Raw genomic sequence first — 22,740 nt, forward strand, 5'->3', positions numbered from 1 at the left:
CAGATCCTGCCGCCAGAGCCAAACCTCTCTGTATCTCACCTTCCTGGTGCCATAACTGTAAATAATCATGATGCTGAATTCATCTCTTTGCTGATTTTACGAGACATATCCTCCTCCTTAAATTTTGTAACACTTCTGGACTAAAGCTACCTATTCTTGGGAATTTGTCCCTGTCTTGTACAGTCATTCTCTCCCATTCATCACATAAAGATTCGGTGTGAATTCCATATTTTTCACACATTACATATCGTGCCGACCCAACTGGTCGGTTCACAGAATCAACCTGAACCAGGGTTGATCGCCCCCTACCTGAACAAATGGCCCCCATAATCTGCAGGCGTTGCTTATTCCTCCTTGAATATCAAGGCTTTCAGCGAACCCTTACAAACAAACCAAGATGTCCTTGGGCAGGCCGGCGGTGGTGGTTTATCAAGTACCCCACTTACTTCTCGCCCACGTTGGCCTGTGCTGCAATCACTGTAGCCAGAGCTGCTGTACCCAACCTAGGGCCCCTGTGAACCTTTAGTTTACTGGAACATATGAGGGTTACCCGCAGGACACTTACTCTTTCCAGTAAAGTTGGGGTTGTTAGATAGTTCCTGAGTGACCAGCGAACTTCCCTTCCAAAAATAAAAAATTACACAAATCACGTCAGAATGTACAGATAGCGTTTGTGACCACTTTACTCTAATGGTATTAGGTCAGATTACTAACTACTGCACACAATAACGTGCGGTCCAATCGTTCAGTATACGAGCACTACTTGTCATGTACTGAAAGATCAATGGAATCTATGTTTCCGGCTGCGATTCCTTCAGCCAGAGCTTGTATGGCCTATATGGGTTCTGCACCAACACCCCAGGCGTTGTGCCACTGGACTTTTATAGCGGACCTTTTACCTTATGACCTCCTGGTCTTGTTACCTTATGACCTCCTGGTCTTGTTACCTTATGGTCCGCTATACTCTAATGCTCAAATATTATTTAACCAGGGATGCCTCCCTGGCCACCGTATATGTCACTTACACGTATGTCCCTTGACGAGTACCCGGCTTTCCTTTTTGGTTCCACCTTAAAGTTATATAAACTTTTGTATACAAAACACACTCACTCAACACAAGCACACTTTTGTTTCTATATCTATTTCTGCGCAGAAATTGTCTTCAGGCCAAGAGTGTTACCAATTAGGAGCAGGATCTGTTAAACTAAATTTCAGATTTTCCAAAAATAGATTTGCGTTATTTACCGCTTCGCGTTATCTACCGCTGTGCGTTACTTATCGCCTTGCGCTAATTATCGCTTTGCGCTAATTCAACTTTTTCGTGACTTGAGCTACGTGAGCGTAACCGGACGCTACGTTGCGTAATGAACGCTGCGTGCGTCTGCCTTTTGGATTGCGTACGCTAGTCTTTGTTAGCGACACGTGTACGCAATGCAAAGGATCCACCATAACACAATATATTTTTATCAATGTAAATGATCCCTGATCATCTACCGCAATCCACACTGACTGCCTTGTATCTCAGACAAACCGTGTGTTTGTTCTATACTTTAACTATCACCTCTACTATTAAATAACAGCAAATCTCTTTTTAGCACTTTCTATCAACTATAAAATTGGCAAACAGGAATAGTGATATACGAAAAATGAAACAGAAATGCAGATATATGTATGCGTGCGTGTATACGCAAGACAGAAGAGAAATAAAAGTTTTAAAAGACACAAGCGTTTTGTTCTTACTTCCGGTTCCCGGATTCCTTCAGCATTCTTTATCTAAGCGAAGCAGACGCTTATCCCGTCAGCACTGTGAGACAACCTCCCACCCTTTGCTGGAGGGATAATGTCTGCTGATCTACCTAGTGCAGATATGAGAAGGATAGGACGAGTCCCCAATTGACAATGCTAAATTCCTTTGTCGTATAAACAACCCTTTATGAAGCTAAGAACACTGTACGCTGTTTACTTAAGAAGTACCGTAATGGTACGCTAGTTGCGTAACGATCGCTCAGCCGTAGGCGAGACGCTCAAGCGTCACGTTCGCTCACGGCCCAGGGATCACAGGACACGTTATTGGTTATGTCTAGGGTAATGATTCGCTATGGCGTAGCTTACGCTCGAGACCACGAGGAGGTCACCAGCGATGCAGACGCTCACAACACTATACCTTTATGATAAAACCTTATACCAATGAAATACACTGAATACCTTAATGTGAGTACAGGGTGTAAGTGCAACCTTGTGTAACCTGACTAACTACAAAGCTGCTTGAGCGTCACCGACGCTCAAGTGAACACTTAACACTATAGAAAATACACAGATACTGGTTTAGGTTCCAAGGCCTATTAACTGTATTATATCTAATATACTTGTAAAAGGGGATAACAGTACAAATGATACACTACAATATAACAGAGACTTCCTAACCACAGAACTAAACAATAAATACAAAAAGACAATACTACACTGACCTAAATGCAATACAATACAATACTATCTAATACAATACAATACTAGCCTAGTCTAGGGGAGATATGAGAGAACAGAACAGAGAGAGAGAGAGAGAGAGAGAGAGAGAGAGAGAGAGAGAGAGATGAGATGAGAGAAATTGGCTCACAGAAAGACAATGATAACGGAGAGAAACTTACGCACAAAGGGTATGATCGCCTGCGCCTCGATATCCAGCTCCCGGCTATCAGCAGATAACCGTTGATGAGAGAGTGAGAGCTGGATGTGGTCGGCCTGCCTATTTATGCCCCACACACAATGCAATCTCCTGGTCCTACAATCCCATTGTCCATTGGCCGAAGGAATTCGGCCCTGCATCATAACAAAAGGTCATAGGGTGATTCATACAGGTGGGCTGTGACGATTTCCAACAGCTCAGGTGGGTGGGAAACTGGGTTTCCCGCCGCATACCTGAGTATGTGTAATTAATAGAAATGGACATAAACTTCTTATGTCCATAACTATTCGCACGAGCGATTAATACGCTCCAAACCAACACCGGAATATTGCTAATTAAATACTCTTCCGATGGGTACCAAACACTGCTGTATGATTCCTGTTAGACCCTTTGTACGATATAAAGAGGGATTCCTCAGCTCTGGGACATTGTATTTTAACCAAACTTTCAGAATCTATCAAAGGGACCATGATCTATAAACTACATTAATTGTGAACATTTGTAACGAATGAGTCGCACGCTACGACTACATAAACTCTACCGTAAATACGCATACCGCGCCTGCGAGTGCACGTTATTGCGGGTATGCGCATCCACGGGAGAGCGCACGCACGCGCAGCGCGGACCAGTGTGCGGTGCAAATATGGCAACGTGCATTGAGACATTTTTCTGACTTTGACAGCAGTGTATATATACAGTATATAAATATAGTTATGTAGCTTTATTTATTGTATGGTCGAGTAAAGTAGTTTCATGTATAGCATACTTGCCAACATTTTTGGAGCCTCTCTGAGAGAATCCCGGATGGGGCGTGCATATCCAATGGGGATGGGTGGTGTGGTGACACAATGATGGAAGCGGCATCATAGCATTTTACTGCGAGGGTGGGGGAAAGATGTCACATTGTAATCCGAATGGCATCATCCATCCCCAGTGCTGCCCACTTCAGCAAGGAAGCAGGCGGCATGTGCAGAATGGGCCATCTCTTTTGAGTTGACAAGTATGCTGCAAGGTTAGTAGGGTTAGGTAGCTTTACATGATGATATGCATCTAGGCCAGAGGCGGATTGCCCATAGGGTACACTGGGAAGATTCCCGGTGGGCCGACGCACCCGTGGGGCCTGTTTTGTTTGAGGACATGTGGTCCTTTTTATAGACATAATGAATATGATGCAAAATAATTTGTATATATGAAAACTACTTTGCCACTAAAGGGGGGTACTCACGGAGCGATATTCTAAGCAATCTGACTAGATTGCTTAGAATTTTAGCATTATCGCTCCTTGTGTACCCCCTACAGCGATAGCGATGCGCAGCCCCGCGCATCACTATCGCTGCTGCTAGATTGGCCTGCATGCAGGCCAATCTAGCGGGTCGCTCACTTCACCCGCTGGGTGAAATGAGCGCCCCCCCGTCTCCCCCCACACGGTCAGCACAGATCGCGCTGTGCTGAGCGGCGGGAGAGATGTGTGCTGAGCGGTTCGCTCAGCACACATCTCTCCCGCATCGGCCCGTCTACATGGGCCTTTAGCCTGTGATTGCAGATGATCTAGTGCAGAGGTTCTCAAACTCAGTCCTCGGGGGCACACACAGTGCATGTTTTGCAGGTAACCCAGCAGGTGCACAGGTGTATTAATTACTCACTCAGTGGCGCACGCAGGGGGGGTTTCCGAGTACCTGGAAACCCCCCCCCCTGATGAGCCAGACTTTTTATTTTTGAGACGGAGACAGCAGTGTCTCCGTCTCAGGAAAAGCCGCGATCGCGACCGCAATCGCGACCGCGGAACTGCTCCTGCAGCAGAGAGCTACGTACAGTAGCTCTCTGCAGTCAGATTGTGGGGTGCTCTGGGGACCGATCTGCGGCGCAGCGCTGTGTGCTACTCGCAGCCGCCGGGGCTGCGCTCCACCGACCCCTGACCAATAAGAACCCGCCCGCATGTTACGTAAAGATACTAGCGCTGTATAGCGACTTGCCGTCACTCTCCTGTTCCAGCTCTCTTCATGTGCGCTCTCTCCTGCACCCGCTCCTCCCAATCTTAGTATGCCAGCCAGGTAAACGCGATGCTATCGGGGAGTGTGTGTGAAAGGGGGGGATTGTCAGAAGTGTTTGGATTATTTTGTTAAAGGAATCCCTGCCTGTGTGTGTGTGTGTGTGTGTGTGTGTGTGTATATGTATATATTTATATATATATATATATATATTTACATGCAGGAAGGATGCTGTGGAACTCAGAGACTTGTGATGGAAAAATATATTTAAAAAAATCGAAATACCAATGTTTCGGGGCCCATAGCCCCTTTGTCCACACCTGGCTAGGGGACCTGAAACGTTGATATGTTGATGTGACGATTTTTTGAAACATGTTTCTCCATCACAAGTCTCTGAGTTCCACAACATCCTTCATGTTTATATCTCAATTACACTGAAGGCAACGGGGCAATTACCATTGAAGTAAGTGGCGTGCCGGACTAACATCATACAGTGTGTGTGTGTGTGTGTGTGTGTGTGTGTGTGTGTGTATGTATGTGTGTATATATATATATGTATGTATGTATGTATGTATGTATGTATTATGATTTTTTAAAATTTTATACCCAGGGGGGCCCCCTGTCTTAAATTCCCCGGGCGCCCCAAAGCCTTAATCCAGCTCTGGCTCTCTGCATAGAGAATGTCGGGGCGGGCGTGGGGGGGTGGGGGGGGGATGGGGGAAGCTGCTGGCTGTGCATGCTCAGCGACAGCCACAGCAGCTCCCTCTGTCCTCACAGTGACTGCTGCCAGTCTGCTCCTGCCTACCAGACCCTGGTGCCTGGTATGTATAACATATACAGTATGTACAGTATACTGTATATGAAGTTTGCATGTTTGTATGTATTTGTAGGCATGTATTTATGTAAGTATGTGTGTTTGTGTGCTTGTGTATGTGTGTGCATGTATGTATGAATTTGTGTGATATATATACATATATATATATGTGTGTATATATATATATATATATATATACATACATACATACACACACGGAAACCCCCCTGACTAAATCCTGCGTTTGCCCCTGTCACTGACACATTTTAAAAGGTCCACAGGTGGAGCTAATTATTTCACTTGCGATTCTGTGAGGAGACCTGCAAAACATGCACTGTGTGTGCCCCCGAGGACCGAGTTTGAGAACCTCTGTTCTAGTGTATGCTCTGTCTGCCTGCTTGGCTGACATATAAGATTGAGTGAATAGTGATTGGGATACGGTTGGTGTAATAAGCAAGAAAATATATCTTTCTAAAGAATTATATAGTTTCCTAAATTCTGAAGGTGTATCATATAATTAGAGATGAGCGCCTGAAATTTTTCGGGTTTTGTGTTTTGGTTTTGGGTTCGGTTCCGCGGCCGTGTTTTGGGTTCGACCGCGTTTTGGCAAAACCTCACCGAATTTTTTTTGTCGGATTCGGGTGTGTTTTGGATTCGGGTGTTTTTTTCAAAAAACCCTAAAAAACAGCTTAAATCATAGAATTTGGGGGTCATTTTGATCCCATATTATTATTAACCTCAAAAACCATAATTTCCACTCATTTTCAGTCTATTCTGAATACCTCACACCTCACAATATTATTTTTAGTCCTAAAATTTGCACCGAGGTCGCTGGATGACTAAGCTAAGCGACCCTAGTGGCCGACACAAACACCTGGCCCATCTAGGAGTGGCACTGCAGTGTCACGCAGGATGTCCCTTCCAAAAAACCCTCCCCAAACAGCACATGACGCAAAGAAAAAAAGAGGCGCAATGAGGTAGCTGTGTGAGTAAGATTAGCGACCCTAGTGGCCGACACAAACACCGGGCCCATTTAGGAGTGGCACTGCAGTGTCACGCAGGATGTCCCTTCCAAAAAACCCTCCCCAAACAGCACATGACGCAAAGAAAAAAAGAGGTGCAATGAGGTAGCTGTGTGAGTAAGATTAGCGACCCTAGTGGCCGACACAAACACCGGGCCCATCTAGGAGTGGCACTGCAGTGTCACGCAGGATGGCCCTTCCAAAAAACACTCCCCAAACAGCACATGACGCAAAGAAAAAAAAAAGGCGCAATGAGGTAGCTGACTGTGTGAGTAAGATAAGCGACCCTAGTGGCCGACACAAACACCGGGCCCATTTAGGAGTGGCACTGCAGTGTCACGCAGGATGTCCCTTCCAAAAAACCCTCCCCAAACAGCACATGACGCAAAGAAAAAAAGAGGCGCAATGAGGTAGCTGTGTGAGTAAGATTAGCGACCCTAGTGGCCGACACAAACACCGGGCCCATTTAGGAGTGGCACTGCAGTGTCACGCAGGATGTCCCTTCCAAAAACCCTCCCCAAACAGCACATGACGCAAAGAAAAAAAGAGGCGCAATGAGGTAGCTGTCTGAGTAAGATTAGCGACCCTAGTGGCCGACACAAACACCGGGCCCATCTAGGAGTGGCACTGCAGTGTCACGCAGGATGGCCCTTCCAAAAAACACTCCCCAAACAGCACATGACGCAAAGAAAAAAAGAGGCGCAATGAGGTAGCTGACTGTGTGAGTAAGATAAGCGACCCTAGTGGCCGACACAAACACCGGGCCCATTTAGGAGTGGCACTGCAGTGTCACGCAGGATGTCCCTTCCAAAAAACCCTCCCCAAACAGCACATGACGCAAAGAAAAAAAGAGGCGCAATGAGGTAGCTGTGTGAGTAAGATTAGCGACCCTAGTGGCCGACACAAACACCGGGCCCATTTAGGAGTGGCACTGCAGTGTCACGCAGGATGTCCCTTCCAAAAACCCTCCCCAAACAGCACATGACGCAAAGAAAAAAAGAGGCGCAATGAGGTAGCTGTGTGAGTAAGATTAGCGACCCTAGTGGCCGACACAAACACTGGGCCCATCTAGGAGTGGCACTGCAGTGTCACGCAGGATGGCCCTTCCAAAAAACACTCCCCAAACAGCACATGACGCAAAGAAAAAAAGAGGCGCAATGAGGTAGCTGACTGTGTGAGTAAGATAAGCGACCCTAGTGGCCGACACAAACACCGGGCCCATTTAGGAGTGGCACTGCAGTGTCACGCAGGATGTCCCTTCCAAAAAACCCTCCCCAAACAGCACATGACGCAAAGAAAAATAAAAGAAAAAAGAGGTGCAAGATGGAATTGTCCTTGGGCCCTCCCACCCACCCTTATGTTGTATAAACAAAACAGGACATGCACACTTTAACCAACCCATCATTTCAGTGACAGGGTCTGCCACACGACTGTGACTGATATGACGGGTTGGTTTGGACCCCCCCCAAAAAAGAAGCAATTAATCTCTCCTTGCACAAACTGGCTCTACAGAGGCAAGATGTCCACCTCATCATCATCCTCCGATATATCACCGTGTACATCCCCCTCCTCACAGATTATCAATTCGTCCCCACTGGAATCCACCATCTCAGCTCCCTGTGTACTTTGTGGAGGCAATTGCTGCTGGTCAATGTCTCCGCGGAGGAATTGATTATAATTCATTTTAATGAACATCATCTTCTCCACATTTTCTGGATGTAACCTCGTACGCCGATTGCTGACAAGGTGAGCGGCGGCACTAAACACTCTTTCGGAGTACACACTTGTGGGAGGGCAACTTAGGTAGAATAAAGCCAGTTTGTGCAAGGGCCTCCAAATTGCCTCTTTTTCCTGCCAGTATACGTACGGACTGTGTGACGTGCCTACTTGGATGCGGTCACTCATATAATCCTCCACCATTCTTTCAATGTTGAGCGAATCATATGCAGTGACAGTAGACGACATGTCCGTAATCGTTGTCAGGTCCTTCAGTCCGGACCAGATGTCAGCATCAGCAGTCGCTCCAGACTGCCCTGCATCACCGCCAGCGGGTGGGCTCGGAATTCTGAGCCTTTTCCTCGCACCCCCAGTTGCGGGAGAATGTGAAGGAGGAGATGTTGACAGGTCGCGTTCCGCTTGACTTGACAATTTTCTCACCAGCAGGTCTTTCAACCCCAGCAGACTTGTGTCTGCCGGAAAGAGAGATCCAAGGTAGGTTTTAAATCTAGGATCGAGCACGGTGGCCAAAATGTAGTGCTCTGATTTCAACAGATTGACCACCCGTGAATCCTTGTTAAGCGAATTAAGGGCTCCATCCACAAGTCCCACATGCCTAGCGGAATCGCTCCGTGTTAGCTCCTCCTTCAATGTCTCCAGCTTCTTCTGCAAAAGCCTGATGAGGGGAATGACCTGACTCAGGCTGGCAGTGTCTGAACTGACTTCACGTGTGGCAAGTTCAAAGGGCATCAGAACCTTGCACAACGTTGAAATCATTCTCCACTGCACTTGAGACAGGTGCATTCCACCTCCTATATCGTGCTCAATTGTATAGGCTTGAATGGCCTTTTGCTGCTCCTCCAACCTCTGAAGCATATAGAGGGTTGAATTCCACCTCGTTACCACTTCTTGCTTCAGATGATGGCAGGGCAGGTTCAGTAGTTTTTGGTGGTGCTCCAGTCTTCTGTACGTGGTGCCTGTACGCCGAAAGTGTCCCGCAATTCTTCTGGCCACCGACAGCATCTCTTGCACGCCCCTGTCGTTTTTTAAAAAATTCTGCACCACCAAATTCAAGGTATGTGCAAAACATGGGACGTGCTGGAATTTGCCCATATTTAATGCACACACAATATTGCTGGCGTTGTCCGATGCCACAAATCCACAGGAGAGTCCAATTGGGGTAAGCCATTCTGCGATGATCTTCCTCAGTTGCCGTAAGAGGTTTTCAGCTGTGTGCGTATTCTGGAAAGCGGTGATACAAAGCGTAGCCTGCCTAGGAAAGAGTTGGCGTTTGCGAGATGCTGCTACTGGTGCCGCCGCTGCTGTTCTTGCGGCGGGAGTCCATACATCTACCCAGTGGGCTGTCACAGTCATATAGTCCTGACCCTGCCCTGCTCCACTTGTCCACATGTCCGTGGTTAAGTGGACATTGGGTACAACTGCATTTTTTAGGACACTGGTGAGTCTTTTTCTGACGTCCGTGTACATTCTCGGTATCGCCTGCCTACAGAAGTGGAACCTAGATGGTATTTGGTAACGGGGGCACACTGCCTCAATAAATTGTCTAGTTCCCTGTGAACTAACGGCGGATACCGGACGCACGTCTAACACCAACATAGTTGTCAAGGACTCAGTTATCCGCTTTGCAACAGGATGACTGCTGTGATATTTCATCTTCCTCGCAAAGGACTGTTGGACAGTCAATTGCTTACTGGAAGTAGTACAAGTGGGCTTACGACTTCCCCTCTGGGATGACCATCGACTCCCAGCAGCAACAACAGCAGCGCCAGCAGCAGTAGGCGTTACACGCAAGGATGCATCGGAGGAATCCCAGGCAGGAGAGGACTCGTCATAATTGCCAGTGACATGGCCTGCAGGACTATTGGCATTCCTGGGGAAGGAGGAAATTGACACTGAGGGAGTTGGTGGGGTGGTTTGCGTGAGCTTGGTTACAAGAGGAAGGGATTTACTGGTCAGTGGACTGCTTCCGCTGTCGGCCCAAGTTTTTGAACTTGTCACTGACTTATTATGAATGCGCTGCAGGTGACGTATAAGGGAGGATGTTCCGAGGTGGTTAACGTCCTTACCCCTACTTATTACAGCTTGACAAAGGGAACACACGGCTTGACACCTGTTGTCCGCATTTCTGGTGAAATACTTCCACACCGAAGAGCTGATTTTTTTGGTATTTTCACCAGGCATGTCAACGGCCCTATTCCTCCCACGGACAACAGGTGTCTCCCCGGGTGCCTGACTTAAACAAACCACCTCACCATCAGAATCCACCTGGTCAATTTCCTCCCCAGCGCCAGCAACACCCATATCCTCCTCATCCTGGTGTACTTCAACACTGACATCTTCAATCTGACTATCAGGAACTGGACTGCGGGTGCTCCTTCCAGCACTTGCAGGAGGCGTGCAAATGGTGGAAGGCGCATGCTCTTCACGTCCAGTGTTGGGAAGGTCAGGCATCGCAACCGACACAATTGGACTCTCCTTGTGGATTTGGGATTTCGAAGAACGCACAGTTCTTTGCGGTGCTACTGCTTTTGCCAGCTTGAGTCTTTTCATTTTTCTAGCGAGAGGCTGAGTGCCTCCATCCTCATGTGAAGCTGAACCACTAGCCATGAACATAGGCCAGGGCCTCAGCCGTTCCTTGCCACTCCGTGTGGTAAATGGCATATTGGCAAGTTTACGCTTCTCCTCCGACAATTTTATTTTAGGTTTTGGAGTCCTTTTTTTACTGATATTTGGTGTTTTGGATTTGACATGCTCTGTACTATGACATTGGGCATCGGCCTTGGCAGACGACGTTGCTGGCATTTCATCGTCTCGGCCATGACTAGTGGCAGCAGCTTCAGCACGAGGTGGAAGTGGATCTTGATCTTTCCCTAATTTTGGAACCTCAACATTTTTGTTCTCCATATTTTAATAGGCACAACTAAAAGGCACCTCAGGTAAACAATGGAGATGGATGGATACTAGTATACAATTATGGATGGACTGCTGAGTGCCGACACAGAGGTAGCTACAGCCGTGGACTACCGTACTGTACTGTGTCTGCTGCTAATATAGACTGGTTGATAAAGAGATGTAGTAGTAGTAGTATGTATGTATAAAGAAGAAAGAAAAAAAAACCACGGGTAGGTGGTATACAATTATGGACGGACTGCCCAGTGCCGACACAGAGGTAGCTACAGCCGTGGACTACCGTACTGTACTGTGTCTGCTGCTAATATAGACTGGTTGATAAAGAGATGTAGTAGTAGTAGTAGTATGTATGTATAAAGAAGAAAGAAAAAAAAACCACGGGTAGGTGGTATACAATTATGGACGGACTGCCCAGTGCCGACACAGAGGTAGCTACAGCCGTGGACTACCGTACTGTACTGTGTCTGCTGCTAATATAGACTGGTTGATAAAGAGATGTAGTAGTAGTAGTATGTATGTATAAAGAAGAAAGAAAGAAAAACCACGGGTAGGTGGTATACAATTATGGACGGACTGCCCAGTGCCGACACAGAGGTAGCTACAGCCGTGGACTACCGTACTGTACTGTGTCTGCTGCTAATATAGACTGGTTGATAAAGAGATGTAGTAGTAGTAGTATGTATGTATAAAGAAGAAAGAAAAAAAAACCACGGGTAGGTGGTATACAATTATGGACGGACTGCCCAGTGCCGACACAGAGGTAGCTACAGCCGTGGACTACCGTACTGTACTGTGTCTGCTGCTAATATAGACTGGTTGATAAAGAGATGTAGTAGTAGTAGTATGTATGTATAAAGAAGAAAGAAAAAAAAACCACGGGTAGGTGGTATACAATTATGGACGGACTGCCCAGTGCCGACACAGAGGTAGCTACAGCCGTGGACTACCGTACTGTACTGTGTCTGCTGCTAATATAGACTGGTTGATAAAGAGATGTAGTAGTAGTAGTATGTATGTATAAAGAAGAAAGAAAAAAAAAACACGGGTAGGTGGTATACAATTATGGACGGACTGCCCAGTGCCGACACAGAGGTAGCTACAGCCGTGGACTACCGTACTGTACTGTGTCTGCTGCTAATATAGACTGGTTGATAAAGAGATGTAGTAGTAGTATGTATGTATAAAGAAGAAAGAAAAAAAAACCACGGGTAGGTGGTATACAATTATGGACGGACTGCCCAGTGCCGACACAGAGGTAGCTACAGCCGTGGACTACCGTACTGTACTGTGTCTGCTGCTAATATAGACTGGTTGATAAAGAGATGTAGTAGTAGTAGTATGTATGTATAAAGAAGAAAGAAAAAAAAACCACGGGTAGGTGGTATACAATTATGGACGGACTGCCGAGTGCCGACACAGAGGTAGCTACAGCCGTGGACTACCGTACTGTACTGTGTCTGCTGCTAATATAGACTGGTTGATAAAGAGATGTAGTAGTAGTATGTATGTATAAAGAAGAAAGAAAAAAAAACCACGGGTAGGTGGTATACAATTATGGACGGACTGCCGAGTGCCGACACAGAGGTAGCTACAGCCATGAACTACCGTACTGTGTCTGCAGCGACTGGATGATAAATAATGATATAAAAAATATATATATATCACTACTGCAGCCGGACAGGTATATATTATATAATGACGGACCTGCTGGACACTGTCTGTCAGCAGAATGAGTTTTTTATAGAATAAAAAAAAAAACACCACACAAGTGAAGTCACACGACGAGTGTTTAACTTTTTCAGGCAATCACAATATAGTATACTATACTACTAACTATACTGGTGGTCAGTGTGGTCAGGTCACTGGTCAGTCACACTGGCAGTGGCACTCCTGCAGCAAAAGTGTGCACTGTTTAATTTTAATAATAATATGTACTCCTGGCTCCTGCTATAACCTATAACTGGCACTGCAGTGCTCCCCAGTCTCCCCCACAATTATAAGATGTGTGAGCTGAGCACAGTCAGATACGAGTGTTTAACTTTTTCAGGCAATCACAATATAGTATACTATACTACTAACTATACTGGTGGTCAGTGTGGTCAGGTCACTGGTCAGTCACACTGGCAGTGGCACTCCTGCAGCAAAAGTGTGCACTGTTTAATTTTAATAATAATATGTACTCCTGGCTCCTGCTATAACCTATAACTGGCACTGCAGTGCTCCCCAGTCTCCCCCACAATTATAAGATGTGTGAGCTGAGCACAGTCAGATATATACATAGATGATGCAGCACACTGGGCTGAGCAGTGCACACAGATATGGTATGTGACTGAGTCACTGTGTATCGTTTTTTTCAGGCAGAGAACGGATATATTAAATAAAACTGCACTGTCTGGTGGTCACTGTGGTCAGTCACTAGTAAACTCTGCACTCTCTACACAGTTCTACAGTACTCCTAATCTCCAGTAAATCAGGTCAATCTCTCTCTCTCTTCTAATCTAAATGGAGAGGACGCCAGCCACGTCCTCTCCCTATCAATCTCAATGCACGTGTGAAAATGGCGGCGACGCGCGGCTCCTTATATAGAATCCGAGTCTCGCGATAGAATCCGAGCCTCGCGAGAATCCGACAGCGTCATGATGACATTCGGGCGCGCTCGGGTTAACCGAGCAAGGCGGGAAGATCCGAGTCGCTCGGACCCGTGAAAAAAAACATGAAGTTCGTGCGGGTTCGGATTCAGAGAAACCGAACCCGCTCATCTCTACATATAATGTGCTCATAATATTTAATTTTATCTCTTTTAACGTCCCCCCTTGATGCTGGACATGCCCACTATCTGGAAAGTCTTGGGGGGAGAGTGCTGCTGCCATGGCCCATGGCTAGACCTTACACCTCTGGTGCTGCCCATGTGGGGCCACTAGTACAAATTTTTCCAGGGCCGCTTTTTGTTCCCAATCCGCCATGGCATAGTAATATCTTTGCTACTTATACCATACATGGAATATGATAAAGCTAATTATTTACCTTTTAACATAAGCTATTTACTAATACCGTGTAGCCGTAATGGCCGCTAAACCACGTGCACGTGCTACGCACTTCGTACGCTATTTGCATACAAAGACCTCACACGTGGTACGCAAGTTACGTACACACGCTGCGCTGGGTGTACGGAATACACACAGCGAGCGTACACACAGACAGTAACCTTTATAAACTTTAAACACAGAATATGCTTACACTGTAAACCTTAATACCGTGGTACTATAATGGTGTAACACTGAACCTTTGTGAGTATGCAAGCTGTTTGAGCAATTGAGATGCTCTGAAACCCTTAGCACTTATATGGTGAATCACACAAACACTTGTTAAGGTTCCAACACCTTACCAGATGATTTTTAGTAAGTAAAAGGGAAAAGAATACAGATTACAGCTTATACACTACAAACCTAACATTAATAACTAAACGGAATAACTAAATAGAAATATACACAATAGCGAACGATCGTAACACAGATACATATAATAAACACAAAGAGAATAAAATGGCAAACACTAAAGGATAACAAAATGAGAACAATTGCATACACACAGAGTAACGAAATGGCCACAGAGAAAACGTACACACTTGGGAATGAATCGCATGCGCTATCTGGAAACCAGCTCTCAGTCATCACGGGGAAAACCTTGTGGAGAGAAGTGAGAGCTGGTCTGGCTATGGGGGTCTTTATATACACAGCATACTGTACACTACAAAGGTCCTATAATCTCATTGTTCATTGGACACAGGAATTTGTCTCTGCATTATAACAAAAGGTCATAGGTGGGTTCGTACGGGGGGATGTGTCTCTATCCAACTGCTCAGGTGGGAGGCATCCTCAGGACTTCCCACCTCATGTGTAATAAAACAGCAAATACATTTAAAGCCCATAATCTACTTTTACATATAACTATACGCTGGAGCGACCGATCTCTTCCTAACCAACACCGGAAGGTTTCTAATAAAATACTCTTTAGTTAGACAGTAGACACCACCATTCAACCTTTGTCTGACCCTTCATATCATGCAAAGAGGAATCCCCATGTCCACAAACCATTTACACTAAACATACTTGCAGACATTATTAAGGGGATTAATATCTACAAAACACACTATAAAGGTTAACTATGCTATAAACGAGTCGCCCGCTACAAGCTCATAAACTCTACCGTAAATACGCATATACCGCGCGTAATCGCCGGAGCGAGCGTACGCAATTTGCGGACATGTGCACGTACAGCAGACTAAATGTACGAGCAGCGGGCATGTGCATGGGGTTAGTATATGGCAATGTGAAGCACGATATTTTTCGACTTTGACAAATAAAAATGGGAAAAATGAGGTGCAGCAACACTCATACCCCTTTCACACCGCAGCTTGTACCCGGTAATTTGCCGTTTTTACTGGTTTCCTAAACGGTTCAAGCTGCGATGTGAAAGGGTCACCTTCAATTTACCGTTTACAAAATACCGGTTAGGTGTTAGGTAGTAATTACTAAGACAAACAGAATTTGAGGATGTGTAAAGTGGGATAAACATATTTGATGCAAACATAGAGCCTGATTCAGACCTGATCACCGCTGTGCGTTTTTGCACAGTGGGCGATTATTGAACTACTGCACATGCATGTGCACCACAATGCGTACGCACGTCGCCAAACAGCGACAGGATGGTGCAAACATTTTGATCGCACAGCCGTTTGCAAGGTGATTGACAGGAAGCGGACATTTGTGGGTGGTAACTGGCCATTTTCTGGGAGTGTCTGGGAAAACGCAGGCTTGCCCAATCATTTTCAGGGTGGGTGTGTGATGTCAGCTCCGGCCCCGATCAGCCTGATTCCTTAGCACTGGAGGAGTAAGCAGGGCCGGTGCAAGGTTTCTTGACACCCTAGGCAAAACTTTAGCCTGCTCCCCCCCCTCCCCCCTGCATGCTTACATAGTGGTACGTGGTGGATGCCGTACATGCAGGAGTCTGCAATTGTGGGGGTGGGGGCTAGCGGGCAACATGCGGGAGTCTGCAATCGCTGAAGGGGTGGTAGTCAAAAACACGCCTGAGACTGAAATCGCAAGGTGTGTGTGTGTGTGTGTGTGTGTGTGTGTGTGTGTGTGTGAGGGGGGGGGGGAGGATGTGGGTCTATTCATGATGCAGTGTAAACAGTGGAGAAGTTGCCTATGGCAACCAATCAGTGTTGAGGTAACATTTATAACGTGTATTCTATACAATTATATAAGCTGATTGGTTGCCATGGGCAACTTCTTCACTGACTTACTTCTCCACACTTTTCACTGCTTCATGAATAGACCCCACAGAAATGTGAAAAGAGAGAGGGTGATCGGGTGAGTGTTAGAGACGGTGGGTGACAGAAAAGTCAGTAGGTGACAGGGAGAGGGTGACAGGAGAGAGAGCGGACGGGAAAAGGGTAACAGCAGGGAGAGGCAGTGGGAGTGAGTGGAGGAAGGTGACAAGCAGAGGGTGAAAACAGAGGGTGACATTGAGAGGGTGAGAGTCACTGGGTAACAAGCGAGAGAGGTGATGGGGAAATGGTGAACAACAGGAAGAGTGTAATAGAAGAGAGGTGACGGAGTGAGGGCAATACCCCTTTTACACCGCCAGCATATAACACGGATTATTGCACTTGAAGGTGCATAACCCGTGTTGCTGGCTGGTGTAAAAGGTTCGAGTTGGAATAATCCGGGTCGAGAGTGACCCGGTATTCCAACTCTGGTGGTTTGCAGGGTTGAACACGTGTTCAACTCGGCAAACTTTGCAGTGTACAGTGAATGTGCAGGCGGCGCTTGGAGATCATGTGATCTCCAAGTGCCACCCCCGCCGCGTGACTGGCAATATGCCGGGTTGGCGAGTGCAGTGGGAAAGGGAGCTAACGCAGGGCGCAGCCGGGTAGCACCCGTGTCAGGCTCCCGGCTGCGACCCGCGCTGTTGGTCTAAAAGCGGTATAAGAGTCAGTGAGTGATAGGGAGAGGGTCTCAGGAGAGAGGTGACGGGCGGGGAGAGGCAGTGGGTGATAGGCAGTGGGAAACTGCATTAATTAAAAAACAAAAACACATTAATATGCCACTCCCCCATACAAATTTTTAATATACCGTCCCCCCCTCCCCTGCACACATTAATATACCACCACCCCCTCCCCTGCATACATTAATATACCACCATACCACCCCCCTCCCCTGCACACATTAATATACCACCCCCCCCTCCCCTGCACACATTAATATACCCCCCTGCACACACTAATATACCACCCTGCACACACTAATATACCACCCCACCTCCCCTGCACACACTAATATACCCCCCCTCCCCTGCACACATTAATATACCCCCCCTCCGCTGCACACACTAATATACCACCCCCCCTCCGCTGCACACACTAATATACCCCCCCCCCTCCGCTGCACACACTAATATACCACCCCCCCTCCGCTGCACACATTAATATACCCCCCTCCGCTGCACACATTAATATACCCCCCTCCGCTGCACACATTAATATACCCCCCTCAGCTGCACACACTAATATACCCCCCTCCGCTGCACACACTAATATACCCCCCTCCGCTGCACACACTAATATACCCCCCCTGCACACACTAATATACCCCCCTCCGCTGCACACACTAATATACCACCCCTCCTCCCATGCACACACTAATATACCACCCCCCCTCCCATGCACACACTAATATACCCCCCTGCACACACTAATATACCCCCCTTCCCCTGCACACATTAATATACCCCCCTCCCCTGCACACATTAATATACCACCCCCCCTCCCCTGCACACACTAATATACCCCCCTGCACACACTAATATACCACCCCCCCTCCCCTGAACACATTAATATACCCCCCCCTCACCTGCACACATTAATATACCACCCCCCCTACCCTGCACACACTAATATACAACCCCCCTGCACACATTAATATACCCCCCTCCCCAGCACACACTAATATACCCCCCCTGCACACACTAATATACCACCCCCTCCCCTGCACACACTAATATACCCCCCCTACACACACTAATATACCACCCCCTCCCCTGCACACACTAATATACCACCCCCTCCCCTGCACACACTAATATACCCCCCCTACACACACTAATATACCACCCCCTCCCCTGCACACACTAATATACCCCCCCTGCACACACTAATATACCACCCCCCTCCCCAGCACACACTAATATACCCCCCCTGCACACACTAATATACCACCCCTCCTCCCCTGCACACACTAATATACAAAACCCCCCCCCTCCCCTCCCCTGCACACACTAAAATTACCAGTTTCCCTCATTAGCAGCAGAATGTACCTGAGTCTGTGCTCCCCCGTATGGTATGGCTTTCTGATAGACCTGCTGGGCTGCTGCTCCTCACGTCTGAAGGCTCCTCTCCTCTCGGTAGATGCTAGAATCAAGTGGGCTAAGGGACCTTTTCCGTAAGGGGGAGGAGTTACGACGCAAGGGGGAGGAGCTAGGACAGCGGGATAGTTCCTCTACTATCCACGCCACCAACTATTACCTTTAGTAATTAGGTGGTGAGCGGAGCGGAGCGAGCCACCGTGCCCGAAGCGTGGCGAGCGAAGCGAGCCCGCGAGGGTACTTTTCGGGTACCCTGTTCGCCCGTAGCTCCTCCCCCTGGTGACGTAGTTCCTCCCCTCAATACGTCACAAGGTCCCTTCAGCCACTCCGATATAGAACCAACCCTCTCCTCTCCTCTCTCACAGTCACCTGTGCACCAAGTGACTTCCTGTTCCTGTCCATGCAGGAAGCAAACTCAGTAGAGCGTCGGCTTCTGTATGAGCACACTGCAGCATGTGGCTGCAAAGGGAAAATAAAAGTGCCCTAGCCCTGGGGGTGGGGGGGGGGGGTGGTAAGGGTGCAGGCAACATGCCTGAGCCCTCAAGTGAATATGTGAGGCGCTATCATGGAGGTGGGGGGCGACAGATTTGTAGAGACAGCATTTTCTCATCAGTGTGTTCTGCCGCCCTCCAGTGGCCGGCGCTCATAGGCAGCTGCCTAAAGCTGCCTAGTGATAGCGCCGGCCCTGGGAGTAAGTATTGAGCTACACACAGACTGCACACACTGCACAGAATGGGAAAAACCTTCGATAGTGAGTGTGATGCGAATGGTTTTGCAGCTGTCCGCTGACTGAGAGGAATGTTCGCACAGCGTACACATGCAATCGCACACTTGCACGGGGCAAATTTTCACTCCCCCTGGGCAACGAATATCTGATAGCAGGACAGTGTAATTTGCAGCACAGTGATCAGGTCTGAATTGGCCGATAGTTTTACCATTGTTCTCATCACTTGTTGGATAACATCTTGAATACAGTATATGGTACAGTTTTGGCCAATCCCACTGTAAGATGTCCGCAGGAGAATTGGATAAGGTTCAGGGGTCTCATTAATAATGTGAAGGCATGGCTAAACGATAATGTTTATTTACTTTAGAATAAATGCATCTTAGAGCCTGAGGTGACCTAATTATTGTGTAGATATATCCAAAAACAATGAATAGCTTATTAACATTGTGTAAAATAGATTTAACAGAGGACAATGGGTAATCATTTCCCCAGGGCCGAAACTAGGGGGGGGCTAGGGGGTCACGCGCCCCGGGCGCTGGAGCGAGGGGGGCGCTAGGGAGTCTGTTTCCACAGCCAAAATTCTTTGAGGGCAGCGGGCACTGTGCGCGATGCTGTCACACGCATCACGCATTGAGGGAGGAGAGGGAGAGAGGACGAAGAGTCTGGCAGCGGCTAGCAGGTTTGAACAATGCCGCGCGGGACTGATGAGGGCATGCTGGCTGCAGTCAGTGACAGTGAATGAGTCACTGTCACTCACGCTGCAGCACTGCAGGCTCCTCTGACAGGGGAACGTCCACAGCAGTCTCCGGCAGCCCTGAACAGTGCACACAGCCCTCCCCCATGCCTGGGAACAGGGGGAGGGACACAGTGCAGCAGCGCGGACTTTGAACGAGGGGGAACTGGAGCCGACCTGTGACAGAGATTTATGAGGTATGTTTCTCTGCCAGACAGCTCCCCCTCTACAACGTGTGTGTGTGTGTGTGTGTGTGTGTGTGTGTGTGTGTGTGTGTGTCAGTGAGCATCTGGTCCCTATACAGTGTGTGTGTGTGTGTGTGTGTGTCAGTGTGCATCTGGTCCGTGAATACAGTGTGTGTGTGTGTCAGTGTGCATCTGGTCCGTGTATACAGTGTGTGTGTGTCAGTGTGCATCTGTTCCGTGTATACAGTGTGTGTGTGTGTGTGTGTGTGTGTGTTTGTCAGTGTGCATCTGTTCCGTATACAGTATGTGTGTGTCAGTGTGCATCTGTTCCGTATACAGTGTGTGTGTGTGTGTGTGTGTGTCTGTTTGTCAGTGTGCATCTGGTCCCTATACAGTGTGTGTGTGTGTGTGTGTGTGTGTGTGTGTGTGTGTGTGTGTGTGTGTGTCAGTGTGCATCTGGTCCGTGTATACAGTGTGTGTGTGTCAGTGTGCATCTGGTCCGTGTATACAGTGTGTGTGTGTCAGTGTGCATCTGTTCCGTATACAGTGTGTGTGTGTGTGTGTGTGTGTTTGTCAGTGTGCATCTGTTCCGTATACAGTGTGTGTGTGTGTGTGTGTGTGTGTTTGTCAGTGTGCATCTGGTCCCTATACCGTGTGTGTGTGTGTGTGTGTGTGTGTGTGTGTGTCAATATGTTCATATACAATCTGTTTTTGTGTCAGTGTGCTCCTGGTCTGTGTGTGTGTCAGTGTGCCCCCTATATGTAATGTGTATACACGGCTCCTCTGTGCTGTAATGTGCATAAGTATCTCCTCTGTGGTGTAACGTGTGGGATTATATATTTTAATTGTATTTTAATTATAATTGTCTTTTTTTTCATTTTAATATTTTATTTAATTTAATTTATGTTTTTTATTTATTTCATTGGTTTTTGTTTTTTTTTGGGGGGGGGCGCAAATTTACTGTCTTGCCCCGGGTGACAGCAATCCTAGTTTCGGCCCTGATTTCCCCATCAACATAAGAAGGTCTTTACTATTAGTGAGTGAGCTGCAGAATTCTTTAATGCACATTTACCAATAAAACTTTAAAATTAAATATGGTAACCTAACGATGGTTAGGAAAAGGGAGTGGACTAGATAAACGCATTTCCTACTTAAAGAAAAACTTTGACATGTGGAAACAAACATTATTGTCATGCATTGGTAAACTTGTTTTTCCATCCACTCTATCAACCTTTGATATTTGGACAGTGCTGCTATACTTTAGAGAGACACCAAGGGACGAATCAATTCTGTGCATTGAGCAGCAGCAAAAATCTTTCTCTAACTGGCAAAACCATGGAGGTCATTCCGAGTTGTTCGCTCGCAAGGCGATTTTAGCAGAGTTGCTCACGCTAAGCCGCCGCCTACTGGGAGTGAATCTTAGCATCTTAAAATTGCGAACGATGTATTCGCAATATTGCGATTACACACCTCGTAGCAGTTTCTGAGTAGCTTCAGACTTACTCGGCATCTGCGATCAGTTCAGTGCTTGTCGTTCCTGGTTTGACGTCACAAACACACCCAGCGTTCGCCCAGACACTCCCCCGTTTCTCCGGCCACTCCTGCGTTTTTTCCGGAAACGGTAGCGTTTTTTCCCACACGCCCATAAAACGGCCTGTTTCCGCCCAGAAACACCCATTTCCTGTCAATCACACTACGATCGCCCGAGCGAAGAAAAAGCCGTGAGTAAAAATCCTAACTTCATAGCAAATTTACTTGGCGCAGTCGCAGTGCGGACATTGCGCATGCGCACTAAGCGGAAAATCGCTGCGATGCGATGAAATTTACCGAGCGAACAACTCGGAATGAGGGCTCATGTGCATTGCAGGTGGGGCAGATATAACATGTGCAGACAGAGTTAGATTTGGGTGGGTTATTTTGTTTCTGTGCAGGGTAAATACTGGCTGCTTTATTTTTACACTGCAATTTAGATTTCAGGCTGAACACACCCCATCCAAATCGAACTCTCTATGCACGTTACATCTGCCCTACCTGCACTGCACATGGTTTTGCCCATTAGAGAAAAATGTTGCTGCTGCGGTCAGGTCTGAATTAGGCCCATAGTTTGCTGTGGGATCAGTCAATACAACATCACTAGTTTCCCTTGAAGACCACAGATGTGCGCAGAAAAATCAGTGTTGTAGGGGCTAGTATATATATTCTACTATGATGTGCAGGGTTGAACACTGGGGTCACACATTGTGGACAGTTGAGAAGGGGCCTAAACCTAAAATACAATTAACAATATGCACATATAATGGTATACAATTTACTATCTGGAGTACATATGGGGAGATTTACATGTTGTTATCGGGATCCTGGCATTTGGGATGCCAGCTGTCATATACCGACAGCGGCTTCCCGAAGAATAAAATACAGACACTGGTAATTTAGCTAGCTAACCCTGATCCCTAACCCCCCTAACACTAACTCACCATTCCCGCAGCCTAAAACTAACAGTAACCTTCCTTCCCCTA

General features: G+C 47.1%; 1 protein-coding gene across 2 annotated transcripts in view; it reads right to left on the reverse strand.

Moving 5' to 3' along the window:
- The window catches only part of P2RX5 (purinergic receptor P2X 5), a 332,606-nt gene that overhangs the window by 304,201 nt on the left and 5,665 nt on the right, over nt 1-22,740 (reverse strand). The window lies entirely within an intron of this gene.

Source organism: Pseudophryne corroboree, chromosome 2 (assembly GCF_028390025.1).
Source record: "Pseudophryne corroboree isolate aPseCor3 chromosome 2, aPseCor3.hap2, whole genome shotgun sequence".
NCBI lineage: Eukaryota > Metazoa > Chordata > Amphibia > Anura > Myobatrachidae > Pseudophryne > Pseudophryne corroboree.